Raw genomic sequence first — 20796 nt, 5'->3', positions numbered from 1 at the left:
AGTCTCTTGATTTTGATAGCTTCCCTTAATTTCCTCAAGTGAAGCATAATAGGCTCCTGTAATTGTGGTACCCTTTGCCAGGAAATCTGTCATCACTACTCCGTCCTGGTCCCAGAAGACTGAGCATGATCTTGCAAGCGGAGGGCTGCACCTTTGCGTTCTTTGGAGGTGGTAAGTCCAAGTGCTTCCACTGTATTGACTGGGCTTTGGTCTCTGGATTATAGTGATGGACTCTGGTTTCCGCCTGTATATAATAAGTCTTTTGAAAAACTTCATCTTGGCACATCTCCAAATTCATCCTCAAGCACTCGGTGCATTCTCGCTTCTGGAATGGTGTGAGCAACCTGGGAATCCATCTAGCAGACACCTTATGCATATGCAAATGGTCATGAATGAGTTCCCATAGACCCTGTACTAATCTTGACATCTTGGGCTATTTGGCAAATAGTAATGTGCCGATCTTCCAAAATGGCAGCCTCAACTTGACGGACAGATGCCTCATCAATGGCAGATCTGGGAGCTGTTTCCACAGACTTCCGGCCATGTTTGAATTTGCGATGCCAGCGTTTTACAAGGTCATATGATAGGGCATTATCACCATAAGTTTCTTTCGTTTCCTCAAGTCTCCTGTGGTGTGCGTCCTTTCAAATACAAAAAATGGATCACTGCCTGACATTCAACAGGCTCCATTTAACACCTGACTCGGTTCAAACACCTGTAAAACAGAAACCACAATTAGTTCAGAGCTGTAATTTGCCACATAACCCGTAGAGATATAAATCATTGCACATGCAAAATTTCAGCTAGATCAGACAACTGGAAGTGGGTCATGGGCATTACTTATTGCACGCCTCTCGTAGATGATCTGGGGTGTCTCGATAATCCCCAAACATTGACAATTAGAAAATACGAGTAGAACACTAAATTTTCATGCCATTGACATTTGGTGGGTATCTACTAGTATTTAATTTTGGAGCGATTATTGCAGGTGCAGATAGCTGTAATGAAACCGCCCTTTTGTTTCATTCCGAGTCAAACTTAATACTACATAAATAGAAGCATTGAAGTAAGATAAGTTATCTATGTAGATAGAATATGGTATAAAATAACGTTTTGTTTGACCACTTTTCATTTTGTTGTCTTAACTGAAGTGACCCGCTTTTTATCAAATTTCCCAGAGATCTAAAAGATCCAGGAATCTTCAAAGTTCATACATTGATTCATCATAATATTCTACTCGCGTAAATCTGTACCAGAAGCTTTAAATGTTTTATATTTATTAACGGGGAGGCCCGACGTTATCCGGGGATTGTATGAGGCTCAGTGTGTTATGCATACTTTTGTCATTGAAATCGCCCATTTTATTTTTTTTTTCTCTATAAAATCGATAGCCTACTCTTTAGGAACCCAGTATAGTGGCAAGAAGCTTCACATGCCCCCCCGCACTTAGTCCACAATACATTGTAGTCTACATTGCACTGTAGAGAATTTTTATAGTTTTATTAAAGTTTAAAATGCTAAAGTCCGTTAGGTTTCAATTCTGCTGTAAACCTTAATTTCGAACGTGCTCTAGTCATATTGAAGAACCTACTATTAACTTTATTCACCGGGCTAGGGTTTGTGCAATGGAAGATTTTCTAAAGTGATGACACTGCATAAAAAAAGAATATTTGGGTGAAAATCTTTTCCTTAATCAGATTTGTTCAGTTTTCAATACTTATCAAAGACATTGTGATACAAAACCTATGTAGGACACTCCCAGACACAAAGCACATGCCGAGTTTAAAAACACGGCCAAACCACTGAAGTCCATACTCGAACACAATGGTTTGTGTGCGTGTGACCTTGTCTGTGTATGGAACGGTCTCTGACACTGTCAATTTTTTGGTCTACAACTTGACATGTAGATTAGTACCTGTAGAACAAACTTTAGATTTTAGCTGCTAAAAATAGCTGCTAAGCGGTCAATTCTTGAGTTGAAACTTAAGACATAAGTAGACTAAACATTACTTTTGTGTATGTGCAAATATATATCTTAATATTTAAGCTTTTATATGCATGTGAGCTTGGCTTATGTTTACAAGGTTGGAGAGCTACATGTTTTGGTCTTGATTTTAGCTGATGGCACCCAAGTCAAATTTTTTATTACATTTTGAAATCTCTACTATATATTGGGTAAAATATAATCAATAGATTTGCTCTACAATAATGAATACGAAATCTGCATAAATTAAAATATTAAAGCATATTTTACAACCGGGCAATGTCTAGAAGCCTACGAGTGAAATATGTATATTAAACATCTGATATAAACCTCATCTGTCTGTTTAAATGTATGTTTGTATGTCTGCCTAACTCTTTCGACAGAGGCGAGGGATTTTCACAAGATCGGTATCGTTTTGAAGCCCGACCCTTTGTATGACATATCGAAAAATTGGCTAAAAAAAACATTAATTCCTTCACCCTCAACTGGGCCCTTTTCTACAGGGAGGGGTCGCTTTCTTCACTGATATTTTCGAAAGTCCTCCCCTCTTTTCGATTGACTAACCTTAATTTAAACCTTCACCATTTCAGGTTTGGCGATGGGTGCAACAGCAAAGGCGTCACTTTTTTTCACGTCCTTTTCCTCCTTTGTGGTAGAGGTTCGAGCCTGCCTACTACCACTGTTTTTTTTTTTTTTTTTTTTTTTTTAACACACCTCCAAACACCCGGGCAACGCCGGGTACCCAGGCTACTTTAACAATGAATCATGAGACTAGAACTTTGTCTAACAGCATAAAGCTTGGCTAAGGTTATACTTGAACACCAAATATTATCCAAGTGTAATATTACAGGGGTTTTGAAACGTCAGATACATTTGGGTGTATATTGATCTCTAGTGGTTATGTGTATAACCTTTAAGACTGTTTACAAGATATATACAGATGGCAGAGCATAGAGGGCAATAATTTCTCGTTTAATAGGTTCTGTTCAGCTGGTTCTTGGTTCACCTATTTGGACGATCGAACCTGGAATAAAGATCTTTTTCTTCTCTGAAGACCAACACAAATCTTCAAAATATTTATTCTTTTACGTTCTTATTCACATTTCCAGTCTTTTGGATTCGACTCTTTTCCTGATCATCCAGAGAACCTCCTGTCAGCTCTAAACCCCCAACTATATTAACTCCATCTTCACGTATAAGATCCACGCCATCTTATTAGACCTGTGTCTAATTGCTAGAGGTCAAATCTATTTTTAACTTAATCGTTCTAAAACCCATTTTATGCTACTTCTCTAAACATTCTAGTTTATTTCAACTAGAATTTAATTTCAAACAATCAATTTATCCTAGGCTAGCAAGATTATCTGACATCGTCCGACATTGCTTATGCTACGCAGTATTTCTCGAGTTATACTATGGAAACTTATAACTCGAGTACTTGATCAGGCTAGAATTTTGCCTTTTGGCTAGTTATCAACGCATCATATCACTTCAAATTTGTAAACGTCTATAATGAAAAGAACCAGTTATCACCTAAACTTTCACCTTTTCCTTGACTTGGACCATGATCGATATCTTGACCAACCTAGAACGGATTTCATTTTGGGATATCTAACCCTGACTATTGGTCAATGTAAGTATTAGACTGTACACAAACATAACCGAAAACATCTCTGCTGGCAAGGATAACTAACAGTTAACAATTATCGGTGAAATAGATGTAGATATTAGCGTCCTTTTGTGTGGATAACTATTAGAAACTATTGAGCAGGAAAAATGAAGCTTTTAAAACCAACATTTTCCAAAACCGTACATCAAGAACTGGCTTAAGTGCCTACTCACAGACTAGCATATGTATGTTTGGGTTCAAAAGCTATAATAGTTAATGAAATGGAGACAAAATTTCTCACCTATGAATGTTTCTATTTCAAAAATTCAGACTTGTATACGTGTTATGCATTTTAAAACTCTCGGACAAAATTCGATATGGCTCATTTGCGTATGTACTTTGTTTCTAATATGTAATAACGTAGGTATTAAATATAAATAATTTCATAGTACTTGTATTATAATTAATACAATTTTCTTAAAAATGAAAAACCATACTTAACTTTTTAAGCCGGAGCTGCTCAGAGACCCTATCCTGTCTTGTCAAAGTTCGAAACCTAGTGACTCCCTTTTTTCCCTGCAACATTTCCCACAGAAAGCTATCGTTATTTTCATGGCAAGTTCTCGTCTGAGCGTCAATCTATGGTTCTCCTCTTACCGAACTTTCACAAAAACGCTCTAGCTATAAATATCAACTTTTCCTCATTCTATCTGTGCCTAATCTAAACGCAAATTCCATGAATAAAGCTTATTTCTTTGAACTGTCTGCCTCTGGAACTCCCTTTCGTCGGCCTGATTTCTAGCTGACTGCAATATGGTCGGCTTCAAGTTCAATGTAAGCAAGTTATTGTTTAGATGTCCTAAGTCCGTTTCAACCACTACTAGGTCACTGTTTCAGTGACTTTTGTAAAATCAAGTGTCATCGAGTGGTCTTCACCACTTGATAAGTGGTGACCCTCTTGTAAAAAAAAAGGTAAAATAAAAGCGCTTTAAAACGTTTTTGGCCCTTAATTTTTAAGGGAGATTACAGAACTTCCGATTTAATATGGCATTGATCTTGAAAAGGATACTGCATTCTGATCTTGGGCAATATGCCAAGGAGTATATTAATTGGAATTCATTGAGATGAGTATTTATTTTTTATGTATTGCAGACTATTATCTTAGTTCTACAACGTTTTGGCCAACTATTCCTCTGGCCAGGTGGTAACTGTGACGGATAGGAACGCTGAATCTCCTGACTGCATTCATTGCCTTCTGTAATTGTCGTCTCACCACGTTTTTAGCCAAGTAAGCCTCTGGCCAGTTTGAAAGCCAGAGGAATAGTTGGCTGAAACGTTATGAAACGACTACGATGAGGATAATAGTCGGCAATAAATAAAAATTAATGCCAAGGAGTAATAAAAATTATGACTGTCCATTTTTAAATGGATGGAAATTATCTGTAAATTGTGCATAAATATTTACTTGAAATTTATTCGTGCCAATATTGTTGCGTCTGGTTATGCTTTCCCTTTATAAAAAAGGGAAACAAGTTTTACTTTTAATTTATATCAATATTGTGACATGCCCGTTCACTAACTTGTAAAATATTTTTAAAGTGTAAAATTATCTTAATAGTCCATACAAAGTTATAACTATGTAGCTTTTCACTATACATTATACTTAAGAACCTTCAATATATAACCTAGTCCTGGACGCGAAAGTGTCTGGGATTGAATGCGGATCAAATGTGCCATCCTTCCATACTTTTTGTCTTCGAAATCGATTAAATCTACCATATTTACAATCAATCGATTTGATTACATGCTCTAGTAAGGTATACTCCCTCCCCTATCCAGTGTACCGGGAGGATGTCTTACACGCCTCCTCATGGTGACTTGGTTCACAATATCTTGTCTACATTCCACTGTTCAGAATCTATTGTTGACTTTATAAAATTCTGTAAATAATGGCTTCACTTCAAATTTAAAATGCAAACGTCAATTATACTCGTCCAATTGTGTTTTGAAACAAATTCACTTTGAATGTGTCGTTGTCTTATAAAAAAAATCTAGTAAATTTTATAGGCTGGACCGTTCTGCTTGTGCAATGATAAAACTTCTCACGTACACTTTTATACAGTATAACTAGTGTTTTTGTTAGAATCGCATTTCTCTAATCGAGTTTTTTTTTTTTTTTTGTCAGATGGTTTCTCTTACAAAACCTTCGTAAGAACACTGTCATATGGAGTACTTCGTGTAAGAAACAAACCTGGTAGAGCAGTTTCAAGTTCATAGGGAAAGAACTCGCACATCTACTTTTTTATATAATAAAAGTAGATATTAGAATTTGGAACCATGTATGCACACACTATACAGACTGTTCGGAGAGCCTAATCTATATGTCACTTTTCCTGTCGGGCTTCAGTTACAATAGAAAGAAAACCGAACAATTCCTAATGTTTTGCATTAATTTATCTCTACTTGTATATAAAAGGTACTTTGTCTATGTAAGAGCTTGTTCTCCATGGACTCCGAAACGATGGGCTAACTTTATTTTGCACGAATGTACTTATTGGTTTGTTTTGTTTTTTCCAATTGTATCGAAATAACTGAAAGTCAATAATCGAAAAATCCAATAAAAGAAACTTTTTTTTTTTTTTTTTAACGAAAGTTAACTTTTATACAGTTTAACACTAGTTTATTTGAGTTTTATCGCAGCACAAGCAAAAAAGCTACGCATATAAAATCGACAGTCGGTTCTTTAATAGGATTTAATTAATTAGAAATATTTAGATCAATAATTGAACGAAGATACTTGTCTTTTGTATTTTACACTTTAATTCAAGCTTTCTTTTTTTTTCTTAAAAATTTTATAAAAATCAACTTTTCTACAGTGCAATAGTGCAGTGTAGATTACAATCTATTGTAGACTAGAGCAATCAATCGATTTGATTGAAAAAATAAGTGATTCACACATTTTAACAAGTATTTGAAGTCTGGAATATTATGTGATTCTCAATCCATCCCAAGCAACGTTGGATCTCTGCTAGTTTTTGATGAATTGCCTCTAAAATACGTTTCCAAAAAGAGAGCAAGACTTTGTTACCCTCTATCTACTTACGATCCGTGTTCAACTCGTTGACACCGAATCCATCCGTTATAAGATTATTTTGAAACCCTCAAAACCTTTCACTTCATTCTCTTTAACTAAAACATCGTCTAAAACAATTACTCTCAAGACTACGAGAATATTTGTCTACAAAGTTTGATCCTTGCTATTTTGTAAATCTATTTCGGAATATAGAAGTTCTTAAACACTAACAGATCAATTTTTTTTATGCTTTCTGACTGAATTCTGATTTTTCTATAAATTTTTCGTCCTATCTGTATTAATATTTTCAACACTCGCTTTAACGCAATTAACAACTTTACTGACTTGATAGAGCAATTGCTTTTGACATATCAAAGACTTTTCATAGGGTTTGGCACAAGTTTTTCATAAGATTCTCAGTTGCAGAATGCATAGAAATGTCCTTGCCTATTAAATTCTTTCTCTAAGTTTATGGGCAGAAGTCCAAACCTCATTGTATCAATGCTGGCGCGCCTTGGGGGATCCACCTTGGGTTTAACTCTTTTCCTGATCTTTTAATAATCTCGCATATCGCATTAAATCATTCGTAGACATTTATGCAACGACACTGCCATCTATAGAGACCCTTCAATGACCAAGATATTTGATACTGTTGTGAATTTTAGCACGTGGTGCTATAGGGGGAAAGAAAGTACCTGGTTAATTCCAAAACCAAGCTTTTCATCAACGCTCTGACCTCCACTTGGCCTTGCTCCTGGATATGACCTTAAACTATATTGGATAGTGAGGCCCCAGTTTGCGGGTTTTAAAGAGTGTGGAGCCACTCTTTAATTGCCATTCTCCTAGGTTCACTCTGACCCGGAGTGGTAGTACCTGTTAGGGTCCCAAGTATGGTTAACTAGAAACACTTGAAAAACAAATATATTTCAGAAAAAAATTTCTGAATCGTTGGATTCGGCATTAAATGACCTGAAAAGGGTTGATATGCCGTAAAACAAAAACAACCAATCATTCACTTGGCTTTAAATTGAATGGCTCTAGTCTTGAATCACCCTACTTTGAGTCTTCTGTGACTTATTTAAAATCCTGATCGGAAATGGAAAACTTGCATCAAATCCGTTGCCAAGATAATTCTACCGCTCCAGAAAGGATCTCTTTCCCAATGCAATTCCCTACCTGTACGAGAGTCAAAGGAGTCTTAAGATATAGTACTGTTGCCATATCTAGGGACTTCCCAGAATATTCTTTGCTGCCTGGACAGGGTACAAAACGCTTCGAAAATCTAGAGAATGAAGTTCTTTTATCTTCCCCAGTCTCTTCTCACAGAGACGCGAGTTTCTATCGTTTCCTTAGCAGGTGCTCGACTGATCTTCAGTGTAAGGCACTTGCAGAAAACGCCCGCCTAGCTACAATTACTCTCAGTAATTTCCATCGCTCTTTATCTGTATCTAAAACTATGCGAAAATTCCACGAATAGAGCTCCACCCCCATAACTGCTCGTCTATGGCACACAATACTGTGGAGATGCATTCATCCTTTTGAAGTAAACAAGTTCTCAATGAGCCGTCCTCTTAAATTCCTACCAAATTTCCATCACTAATTACGGTGTTGTCTCGCTTGACACAGTAACCCTTATCCTCGAGTGGTATCCGAGCCTTGATAAGCGATGACCTATATAAAAATTGTTTTGAATGGATTCCATAATGTAAATCGTTATGTAGCTTTGCCAATTAACTTTTTTTTCCACTTATGAAGTCGCATCACACTAAAAATTTTCCCTTTGTTTCTTAATGTGTCATTTGAATTCATTTATTTCCTTATGGAATTTTTTTTTTTTTACGTAAAACGTTCTCCTCTCACAATTTCACATTCGATCGAATTGTTACAAACTAATTGAATTACAAAATAAAATGGATCATTATCGGGTCACATTTTCGTTAAAATATCCGAAAAACGACAAATGCAACCTTTTACTCCCAGAGTAAATAAGACATTGGTCCGGAAATAGAATCCTTTTACATTCCAGTTATATACAAAACTGATCCTTTTATATTTTAAAATCGTTTTTCTTTCTAGAGTTATGTTCTCGCATAGTCATCTACAAAACTGACAATGTACTTGGAGGGGGCGTCAAATAATCGTGTTGGGGGGGATGATCATCTGGGCCACTTTTTAGAAGGGACTTTTTTTTTTTTTCTTTTTCTTTTTCTTTCTTTTTCGCGTCTCTATTCTTACAACTCATGCACGAGTATCAAAGTAAAACTAACTTAAAAAGCTTATTTTGCAACCTCGTGACGTCATAAGCACTCGTGATCGTGTGGGCAAACACGTTTGCTCGTAACTTTTTGCCTTCTTCGCCTCTTGCGTTTCACGTTCGAACTCTGACACCGCAGGGTTTTTATCCGCGCTTTAATTTTTGAAATTGTTGAGGCAGGGATAACGATGGAATTGAAATATAATGAAAACTGCTCAATATCCTTAAACAAGTGTCCAAACGGAACTTGATGTCCCCACGAGCAGCATTGGGTTTCCATGCTAGTTGTCTTATAAAACACTTTCAATCTGCTTATCCTTTTTACCTTCCATCGTAAATCAAGTGATGGTTATAAGTAGAACACGGTCCACCTGGTCGCTGGTGTGTGACCGACCCATGTGTTACACTAAATGTCCTGGAAACAGTCCAAGCATGAAGATCTGTCGATTAGAGCTCTTTTGTCAGAGGTAAAACCAAAGACATACTTGAAATGTTGGGTGTGGCCATCTCCCTCACTCAGAGCTGCATTCCCCTCTGGTGTCATTCTCTTAGATCTTCGTCTTCAAGCCGTTTTCTCTGACCTTAAGCAGACATTCAATACAGCACAAACAACGCACAACACAATTGTGTGTATATTATATACTATGTTGTATTTTTAGAACGGTACCAAATATTTATATATGTTATACTTAGAGGACTGATGTTATTTGTTCATATTTGTGAGATTAGTCTTAGGAGTGTTCATGTGTCATGATCATGTGTTGTAAGACGGAGACAAACAGGTATATATAAAGACTGTTCTGTGTGTGTGTGTGTGTGTGTGTGTGTATATATAATAGACAGGTACATGTTACTACAAGAGAACCAATTCGATGAGATTTATGAATATCTTGATAGACCGAGATAGTGTTTGACATTTTTGCATATAATATAAACACGTTACCTTTCTCGTTGTAATGATGAATACAGAGGACGCAGATACAAAGATGATGACGTCCTTTATTCATGACCGGTCCATGACTTCGTGTGAGGAATTCAGTTTCTTTACATGATTATTTCTAAAACCCTCCTCGCTTCCAGGGGGTGCGGAGAATCTGAATCTCTCTGCTCTCACTTCCCCTAACTAACTTCAAACTCTTTTCCTATATTGAGAACTCGTCACGTCATCGCATGATTAAACATGTGCTCATAAAGCACGTTGCATGACCTGCATCACGTTGGCCAACTTGACATGACCCAGAGTTGAGTAACCTATTTTTCAAATAACATTTACAAAATGTTCACAATTCCAACTGACGATTAAATTCCTTACTAAAATTTTCAGAAACAAATTTCATTACATTCCTTTTCCATATACAGATATGTAAGCTAAACAATTGCGATTCCTTATTTCAATAACATTCTGTATTTTAAATTTTCAATTCTAAATCTAGTTTCGCATGTTCGAATCCTTGAATATCCTATTTCATATTTACATTTAACTAATTCCCTATTTTTTCCCTTACATGAAAAGGGGCCAACCCTTTATCGTGTTGTGTGTGTATGTAATATATATATATATATATATATATATATATATATATATATTATATATCTATATATTTATTTATATATAAATCTATATATATTATATATATATTTAGCGTCTGCTACGGGTGAGGCTATAGAGGTGTCACAAAATCTCCCTACCCCCCACGAAAATTTTCAGCCAGGCTAAGGTGCAGAAATGTTTCTAACGCCCACTTTTCTTCATAACAATTCATCCATTTACTCGTGACAAGTTACTCGTCATAATATACACTGGTGTTGTATTACAATCTGTCATTGTTCTGAGACAACTTTATTTTACTAAGAGATTCGTTCATTTTTTATCCCATAATTTAGGACTCTAATAATGCTGTCAGTAAGTTTTCACGAGTGGTTTACAAAAACCATTTGTTCGCTTTTTTTTTGTTTTTTTTTTGTTTAAGGTGGGTATTCAATTATAGAACTTGTGAAGCATTTTAATAGGTGCTTCTGCAGTTTAATTATTCGTATTCTGTAAGTAACGCACCGACGTTCTTCAGAACCGTTTAATATTTCACAAAAATTCTGTTTACATGGTGGTGGCGCCCCTTAGCATACTGAAGTGGGAGTCATTGGTGTTACATTTGAGTGGACCGCCCCGGGTTACGTTTACTCTAGCTATGCTACTGCATTTAACATAGGATTTTATTCCTACTTTTAAAAAATACTAGGTGGTGGCTGAAGATTCTTTAACAAACTTTACCATTGTTAAATTTTAAGTCTTCTACAAGTAGTGCCTCATACATTTCTGAATTTTCTAAAATGTTCTCACTTTCACTGAAATTTTTGACAGCAATATATTCGTTGAAAATTCTACCTAATATATTGATCTTGCCGAATTTTATTTGGCATTAAATAAGATTATGGTTGATATGCCGTAAGCCAAAATTGTTTTTGTTTTAGCACACCACCCCCACTCGCTGGAATGTTCCATTATTTTTCTTTATAGTAAAAACATTCTTAGAACTCTATTTGCTTTTAAAATATATTATCGCTTAACTTTATCAAATTCCGACCGTACTTTTAATTGCTTCCTTATTGAACATTACTTTAGCATCTAATATTTACTAGAGAATTTACTTCTGGAATTTTATTTTCGTGTCCCTAGAATTTTTTTTTTTTTTTTTTTTTTTTTTTTTTTTCTGTTCATGCAACTCTGAAAATGGTTTTGAAGTCGCATCGAGGCAGAAATTACCAAAAAAATAAAATCTTACATTCCAATTCATTTGTGGGTATAGACAACTGATATTAAATTTGTCAGCTTCTTCTGACATATTTAAGATATCCCAGATGATTGGCAATTTCATTCAGACTTATAATTAAGACTCGTATTTGCAGACAAGTTTGTCAATACCCATGTTTATCACTTTGGGTATTTTCTGTCATGTGGGAAAATTCCGGAACTAAGTTGCCCTGATCGCAAAGGGTGGAAGGCGGAGCAACTTTGTAGATTTTTTTTTTTTTTTTTTTTTTTTTTTTTTTTTTTTTTTAGCTGAATCTGCTTAAATATTAATTTTGACATGGTATTTCATGCCTGTTTCAAGAATTAGCGCCCCTCATGTAGTATGGCAACTATGTTAGACTTCATAAGACAAGTTAGTAAACTTAGATCTATAAATCTTAGTAAAGTTTCTCCATAAGTAACTCTCCGATAAAACCTTAAGCTCTGCAAAATCTGTCATTTATGGATGGAAAGTTTTGTCTAAGATGAAACGATCGATAATCTTAGGCTTGTAGAAAATGTGTAAGGAAATTCCTTTAAAATTACTGCGCCCTATGTAAATGTTGCAGCAACGTAAAGCAATTCAATAACCAGTAAACACCGGTTCTGCACGGAATCCAACGAGCAAGGTACCTAGACGGACGCGAACGGTTACTCAGAACGGACCCAACAATCGGTTACTCAGAACGGTCCCAACAACGGTAAGATATGCTCACACGGCACGAGAAGCAACAGCAACACGATTCCCGACCAAGTCAATCATCGCTCTCCCAACGTCTTTCAATCACCCGTTTTTATGGCCGTTGCAGGCCGGCTAAATTTGCATATTGCGAGAATTCATGTGACTTTGCGAGATATCCTCCTTTACAAAAGACGGCGGCCGCCATCTTGATCTTTCTTTCTCTATTTTTGGTCGGCGACGCCGAGCCGGCCCCGAGGTAAGTCTTTCCTTTTCGATCGTCTCTCTTACGCACCCACACAAACACGCAGGCGCTTGTCTCCTGGATGCACATTACACATATTCGAGAGAATAGAAAACAAGGGCGTCTGAGCACGTGCATAAAGTCAATTTGGTTCTTGATCGCTTGTGGATGAAACACATGTGCGATCTCTCGTTGATGAAACCGTAACAGTTGAGTAAGATGAAGGAATTGGATGTTGGTAGAAAGTGAATCACATGTTCTTGAAATCCATTGAAACCTTTTCTAAAATGGTTTGTTCTACAATGGGTTCAAGTTTACTTTTTTTACCTAAAACGAATGTGCAATTTGCGAGTTTGGAAACTTTCAATTTGTCGAATTCTCTCTTCGTACCTTTTCGATAGTATTGTCGGTTTTTTCCCAATATTACGTTTGATTCATTCGAATTTTATAAAATTCGTGCTCTATTTGCAATTCTCAGTCAGTACAATGACTGAAAATTTATTTTGAATAATTATATTTATTAGATTTAATTGTTGAAAGGTCTTGTTCATTGATTGGTTCTTGTTCGGTCAGATTCATATCCCCAAACTAGAACTGAGGTTATCTTTATCACAATCCAGATTTATTTCAATGACAGATGAAGTGTTGTAATATTTCTTTCCTATACAAAAAGGCTTGTTGTATTAGGATTATCATAGCATTGAAACCTTATCTCATTAGTATATTAGAATGATCACCTAATTTTCTAGTGGATTCTTCAGAAAAACGTGCATTTTGAAAGGCCTGCATCTTTGGCGTGGCAAGCTTTGGCACGTAAACGCCGTAAATAGCATTATCATATTAAAAGGTGAACTAAGTGGGTCAGATAATAACTTATGTACCGTATCCAAGTTATAGAACAAAAACAATCCTTAAAATCCCATTTCGTTTCAAAGAGTTAAATCTTTGACGACATTAGTCTTTTTTTTTTTTTTTTTTTTTTTTTTTTTTTTTTTTTTTTTTTTTTTGTAGTTGCCAAACTTATTGTCACTCCAATGTTCATACTAGATGATTTGGTTACATCAATTTTAGCTGTCTCTTGAATTACTTCAGCCTCTTGAAGAATCACGGTAGGTCGAAGAACCTTGAAAGCAATGAGTAGACTTCGTCTGTCCACTGGACGCTCAAAAATAGTTGTTTTTGCCTGAAGATAAGTGCGAACAGGCCTTTGACAGCCTGAAAAACGTTTTTCCTTTCTCCACTTGGACATTATCCACCTTTCCTACACCTGTATCGATGTATCGAACGATGTTGGTAATCTAATAAATGCTTTCGTTTTTATGAAAGTTTATTTTATTTTGTGCAATGATTTTTTTTTTTTCATTATATACTGTATCCTTTCTATGCCAGCACTTTCTACTTATTTTTTCAGTTTCAATTAAAATTTACTTTTCTACATTTTTAATTCTTTTTCAGCTCGTACGTGAAAACTGGAACGCACTGGAGAAACGGATTCATCAAATTGCGACTCTAATACTGGAACACTTATTCGGGGATGGTGCCCAATTGCTCTTTTGCCATGATGAAATCTCTTCAGCATACAAATCATGGGAGTTTTCAATTTGCTTGCACAACAGCTGTACCATACTACGGTAAAAGGTCATCAATTCTTCTGATTTAATGCAAAGTATACAACTGTTCAAAGCAGATTTGGTAAATGAGATGGAAAAGTTACTATTGATTTAAACGCTCAACAAGTCAGCAAATCAATTTGATTGCTTTCAGTACTAATCTTAATTATCGCAATTATGAAAGAAAGCTTTTTTTTTTTTTTTTTTTTTTTTTTTGTCTAAAATTAACATACAAGTCGGCCAACAGGTTTCGCCCTCACTTAACGAGAACTATCGAATTTTTACGCTGTATATAATTCCGATATACAGTATAATCACGTTGATACACGACTGGTTCCCATTAGATTAGTAAAGTTAAGCAACATTGAGCATGGTCAATATTAAAATGGTGACTATTTGGTGATACCAGGTTCTGTGTCTCCTGGAGAGGAATGAGCACAGCTAGACTATTAGACTATTCTTGCCATTTTATCCATCCATATATAATTCCCAGTGTAAGATTCTTGATAAAAGATCTATGCATACACGGACACCACACGTCACTTCCGTTGAAGTATTCATGTACAAGTTTTAAATATTCCTAAGCAAATTTATAAATCCATTACGGATCTGTTTAAATATCAACGCACAGTGCATAATTCATGTCCAACGTATCCCTTTCTCTTCAGAAGGGACAATGAAATGTCGGCAAAACTTTCGATTAAACCGGATCAACAAAATATAAATCGCTAAATGAAAATCGAATATTCAACTAAAACTTGACATTTTAGAACTTATGGGTTCCGATTTTGTTTACATGACTGCAATTGAATGGACACAAATGCGATTAATGTCGTCACTAAAGTGGTTAATGCTGAGGTTACAGTTCCTACAAATGTCGCTCATCGTTTAAGCCTTTGTCAAAAGTAGTTCGTAAGCACAATTGCTTCTATTTGTATACTAGTAGGGCTACCATGCATTGTTTGGAGTTTACCTTTATCAATAACAATTGTCATCTGCGAGGTACATATTTCTGTAAAATCTGAAACTAATCATGGTAAAACTAAGGAAATATATCTAGATTAAATCTCAACGAACATGCACAAGAGTAAAACTATAGAAACATACAAATTTTCTGAATTTGTATGTAAAGCATGTATGCCCATTGTTTTTTCTTAGGCTTGATAATTTCTATTTCGGTTATTCACACTACTTAGATTTTTTTTTTTCTGCAACGGTTCGGCTGATGTGATCTTTGACTTTTCTCAGATGCATCTATTTGCACTCTTGAATCTAGTTTAACTCCAGAACCAAAGATGCCCCAGAAGCTCTGCAGATCTCGCGGGCGACATGTAAATACAATCTACAATATTAGAATAGTAGTTTGACTAGTTTAGATACGAAATCTTTTAAATAAACATAGTTCTTCCATGACTGGCCTGTATACATTGCCTAATTTGGTCAGCTACTAATTTCAACTTGTTTTTTAGGAGTTTGTTTCCCGAGTGATCCCCCCCTTTTTTTTTTAACGAAAAAAATATATAATCAATGATGTAATGTTAGTCTCAAAAGGGCTTCATACGGATATTGAAGTATATGAATAGCCATTTTTGTAAATGAGTATAATTTTTTTTATTACATCGTTTGCACGTGAATTTTTGATTCGTGTATGAAAAATGTCACCTAAAGGACTTTCATTTCAACTTAACAAGTCTCTAAGGCAAAGTGAATAATGAACTGTGAAAGGGTACTTAAAATTGTCATATTCACAAATATCATGCAACTGAAGTTCTGGGCATAAGAACGTGAATTTTATAAAATTCTTCCATAATCTTAAAGAATCTAATTGATCTTATGCAAGATAACTTATTTAAATCTGTTATATAATGCCTATATATATATATATATATATATATATATTAAAAGAAATATAAGGAAACTATGCAGATAGGAGTCAAGTTCAAGATCTAATAACCTAAAATTAGTTAACGAACACGTACAATTTGCATCTCATGCAAATATCTAGAATTCTTGTACAATATCTCGTGCAAATCTTTAGACTCGTACTAGAGTTCTAATGCAGGAATACATGTAGATGTATACTTTTTTTACATACAAACGGATTTATCTGGCATGTCAGATCTAAATATCTACACAAATATATTTAGATGCTTGCGAAGGTTGCGGAATAATTTGATTTAAACGTATATAGTATTTCAATTTAAAATAATTATCTTTGGGAAGTCCAACGCACCTTTCCATTTTTCCTACTATGCGCATGGGCACGAAATAGTTTCTTCTGTGAAGCAGAATAGTTGTCATGGCGGCTTTAAAAGGAACGGCTAATTCTGGTAAATTTAGCTTCAGTATGGCGATGTTCTTGGCCATAAACTGTTTATACAAAGCCATATGATCAAGTGCATTGCCATGGTGAAACTGCCAGGTTTCCTGCAAAGCCTTTTTCTAAAAGTAACATACTACTTAAAAATCAATCTAGCCAACGACTGTGCAATTCTTCCTCCTTTGTCAGAAACATCGTTCACAGAATGTGAGGAATAAGGGAAGCGAGTTGCGAAGTTGTTGAAAGTAAACCAAGATCTAATTTCTAATCTCGTGCACTAAATCATTGATTCCTTTGGACGATGTTCCTCATCGGAAAATGTGAGCAACATGACTATCTTGAAAGAATTTCACTAACTACTCCAATGCTTGTTTTTTTTTTTTTTTTTTTTTTTTTTGTTTTTTTTTTTTTTTTTTGGTTTTTGTCATATTCAAGTCTTCATTTTAAGATCCTTAAGCATCTTATGGACGTTCTCCATATTTCATGAGGAAAGCCGCAAGGTTTTGTCGTCCACATACGGAGGTCTTTTGACGTCTCCATTCAAAGTATATAAGGTGATCTGTTTGGCATAGCGATAGATTTTCTTTGAACTTTTCAAAATCTAATTCCTAATCTTCTACACTACAGCACCTAAAGAATCTTTTTGACTTATTGATTTCTTTGGCTTCTGAGGGAAGTGTTCTTTGGGCGATATTTCTCATCAAAAAAACGTGAGCAACATGACTATCTTAAAAGAATTTCACCAACTACTCCAGTGCTTGGTTTTTTGGTCATATTCAAGTCTGCCTTCATTTTAAGATCCTTAAGCATTTTATGCAACAAGATGCTTCTGATTTCTTTAGTCATCTTGGAACCATCTTTCTGTAGAATTCTCAAATGCTAAAATCATTAATTGGCAGTAAGATGTGCAACACTAAGACCTGCGATGATAACGAATCCTTTTATCCCTCCTTTCCAATTTCGGAAGGATTTCCGAAAACGCATTATCCAGACAGACCTCAAACGTCCAAATAGATGTTCGTTGCAAGTAATCAATATTTCATGGGGAAGGCCGCAAGGCTTTGTCCTCCATATACGATCTTTCGCCGTCCCAGTTCTCCATCCAAAGTATATAAGGTGATCTTTCTGGCATAGCGATAGATTTTCTTCAACGAACTTTTCACATGTGATGTCCTCGGCATTTGATGATCCGTTGAAGGATGTTCTAATAGAAATTAACTTCATAGCAAACCCCTTTAAACTGATCACTTTGTCTTACGATCTATTATTAACATTTGTAATGTCTTTCTAGAAATTTCAAGTCTTGATAAATCCACAAATAGACTTTTATTGGTCACAAGGTGAGAACGCGTCCGGTCTCGTTCAAGAAACTCTTTAACGTCAATGATCTTCCGAAATTTAAATCTGACCGAACCTTTGGTAGAAGGGGAGGCGTAATTCGGTACCTCATTGATCCATATGGAAATAGGGGTTTTAGTTTATTGGCAGGATGTCATCGCTGCGATCCAAAAATGGCACAACATATTAAAGTTGCTATAAAAATGGTGAGCAATAACAAAAATAGATAATGTAACGATAGTAATAAGTGCAAAGACAGCAAATATTAAAACCACCCGACATTAATACCTATTGTAGGGTATGCTAGATTTGGGCAATTATATTTAGACAGTGATGAGCACAAACCAATCGGGTACCGGAATCGCTATAATATCGCTACAATATACTAATCCTCTTAGGATTTTTAGTCATAGCTTTTCGTTTTATCGTGAGTAAAAATGTTTTGCTGACCGTGACTAGATTAATACTACCATTCTTTACCTGGAATTCTTTAAAATCCAAAGCTTCTCTGACTAGATTGATGCAGCTAATTTTTGCTTGGGTCAACTATATTGAATATTCGTGATTAGATAATTTTCTTTTCTCTGATATTTCTTTTACCATCGTTTTGGAAATGTTTTTTCTATTCAAAGATCTTATGACGCTTTCCCAATTAGTCAGAATTTGTATATTTCATGTCGTGCATTTTTGTCTGACTAGGGTTCAATATTGAAATCGCCACAAACTATTGATCTTGGTCATCATAAACGGACTTTAAGATATGGATTTTGAGCTCCAAGTCGTTGGTTCGAATACATTGGGAACACATAGTAATGCTATTGACAATGCAATTATAGTTGAGAACAGGTTAGTAGATTGGATCAAATTGCAAATCCTACACTGTATTAGCTCTCATTGAATAAACTTTTTTTTTTAAAGCGTTACTCTGCAGAAAGGTAGTCAGTCTTAATTGTAGAAAATGTATTTCAACCGTGGCAACGTAAATTCAACTACATTGGTACTTATAGGAAGGGCATCTAAAATATTGTCTTTTTCGTTTTTCTTCATCTTTGTTACTTTTCTATGCAGAAATATTTTTAAGATGAAAACAAAAGTTAATTTTGTTGCGACTTTGCCTTTTTCCCGAATGTGCAAAACAAGAAAAATCCTTGTCTTTCATTTTGACAAATTAAAAACTCAGATCTATGTAATGTTACAACTTTACCCAAGATTTGCTGTAAAATTTTGTTTAATGATAAATTTCGACTATCATTGAGTAATTCAATTAAATTTGAAGTGTTAATCTGAATAGTGAGAAAAAAATTATGAACAGGAATTGAATCTTTTTCAAATGTGTTGCGATGTTTTATGCTTAACTCTTATCATTTTAAAGACCTGGTTTCCTCACCTAAAATGCACCAAACATGTAGTTCATTTTTATTTTTGTAAAACTATCAGAAAATTCCAAATCAATTTTCTAAAATTTAAACAAGTTGAAGATATAAAAACTTGAGGAATAAACTTTCCCAAAAAATTGAATTTGGTATTAAATAACCTGAAAGGACTGATATGCTGTAAAACAACTGTACCTAACATTTCGTTTAAACTGAGAATTATGTAAGTTCGGTTAGTCGGTGTTGCTTTATAAGCTATTAATCGCATAAAACGTATTTAATGTCTGGCTTGTCTCCTTCCAACCAATGGAAATAAACGAACATACCCCCCACCTCCAACCGTTTTTTCTATGAATTAAAGAAGCGCAGAATTTATTTACGAGATGAATTTAATAGCAGGTATTTCTCTTGTTTCAATGAAAAACGTAGAAAAACGTCTTTTGTCTTCTGGCTAGAAGCAAAGTTTATAATCTGTTATTACACTTCATTTTTTTTATGTCCTCTGCTTGTTAAAACTGAAGCAATTTTTGTTACCAGCCTTGGTGCTCTTTGAGGATCTGGATTTTCTTTGCATTAAGAACCGATCTTGTCTCATCTTATGTACCCATAAGATATTCAACCCTACCAACCTCAACTATGTATGGTCTATCGTTTCAACACGATTCTTAAAGTTCAAGTAACATGTTTACCTTAAAACAGTCTTTTACAATTCTTCATAAAATTTTTTACAGAAAAAGTATACTCTATTGCGCACTTTCTGTAGTCAGAATAACTATTCTGAATCTTGTGTCGTATAAAATACGATCAGTTCCTTCCCTTTACGAAGAAATGAAAAATATTGACTTTAGGATACTTCCAAGTTCATTTTGTACTTGATGCTAATCTAATTAGAAGTAAATCCAGTTAATCGTACTGGACCTTTTGGCCAAAAGCAGTGATCTGTTCTGATACTGCACTTCAGCTTTTTTGTTCTCTGGCAGTGGAAGAGAAATCCTTCATGACTAAGACCATTTTTATTTTTGTTCCTATCCAGAGTGCCCCTTTTGAAGAGCTGAATTTTTCCAGATTAAAAACCGACCTTGTGTCTAACTGTCCTCTCGGGGGGGGGGGGCAAGTAAATAGAAACAAATGTGCAATGCCTATAAAGATAATCGTTCGCATAAAAACATGCGATATGTAATATATATTTAAAGAACTCTGAAGTAAACATTATTGCACACTGAAACTTCACTTTTTAATCTGTTTTCGAAAGTTTGTTTTCTTAGCCGAAATATTTTCAAGTTTTGCAAGATAAAATATATTCGTACCAATATTACAGCCGAAGAAAGTTAGTCCGAATGCAGTATCGATATGTCAGACTGATTACTATTTGGATCAGACTTAAACACTTTGTTTATAATGACATTAAATTAAATGGTTATTCAATTTACAGTATATTCAGCTTGTACCGAGTATCATTTGCACATCTGATATAATAGGGGTGTAAATGCTTGCATAGAGGGGTGAACAAAAATCGGGGCCTTC

The 20796-nt window shown here is 35.1% G+C and overlaps 1 long non-coding RNA gene across 1 annotated transcript in view; it reads left to right on the top strand.

Annotated features, from left to right (window-relative positions):
- The window catches only part of LOC145292114 (uncharacterized), a 47294-nt gene extending 31106 nt beyond the window's left edge, over positions 1 to 16188 (top strand). Inside the window, exon 2 of the long non-coding RNA XR_013869555.1 lies at positions 14087 to 16188. This is a non-coding gene — a long non-coding RNA (uncharacterized LOC145292114). The remainder of the gene's footprint in view (positions 1 to 14086) is intronic.
- Positions 16189 to 20796: the final 4608 nt, after the last annotated feature.

Source organism: Euprymna scolopes, chromosome 13 (assembly GCF_053919585.1).
Source record: "Euprymna scolopes isolate OS-2025 chromosome 13, ASM5391958v1, whole genome shotgun sequence".
Classification (NCBI taxonomy): Eukaryota; Metazoa; Mollusca; class Cephalopoda; order Sepiida; family Sepiolidae; genus Euprymna; species Euprymna scolopes.
The sequence above is the reverse complement of the archived record's forward strand: the minus strand, read 5'-3'. Positions and strand labels throughout refer to the sequence as shown.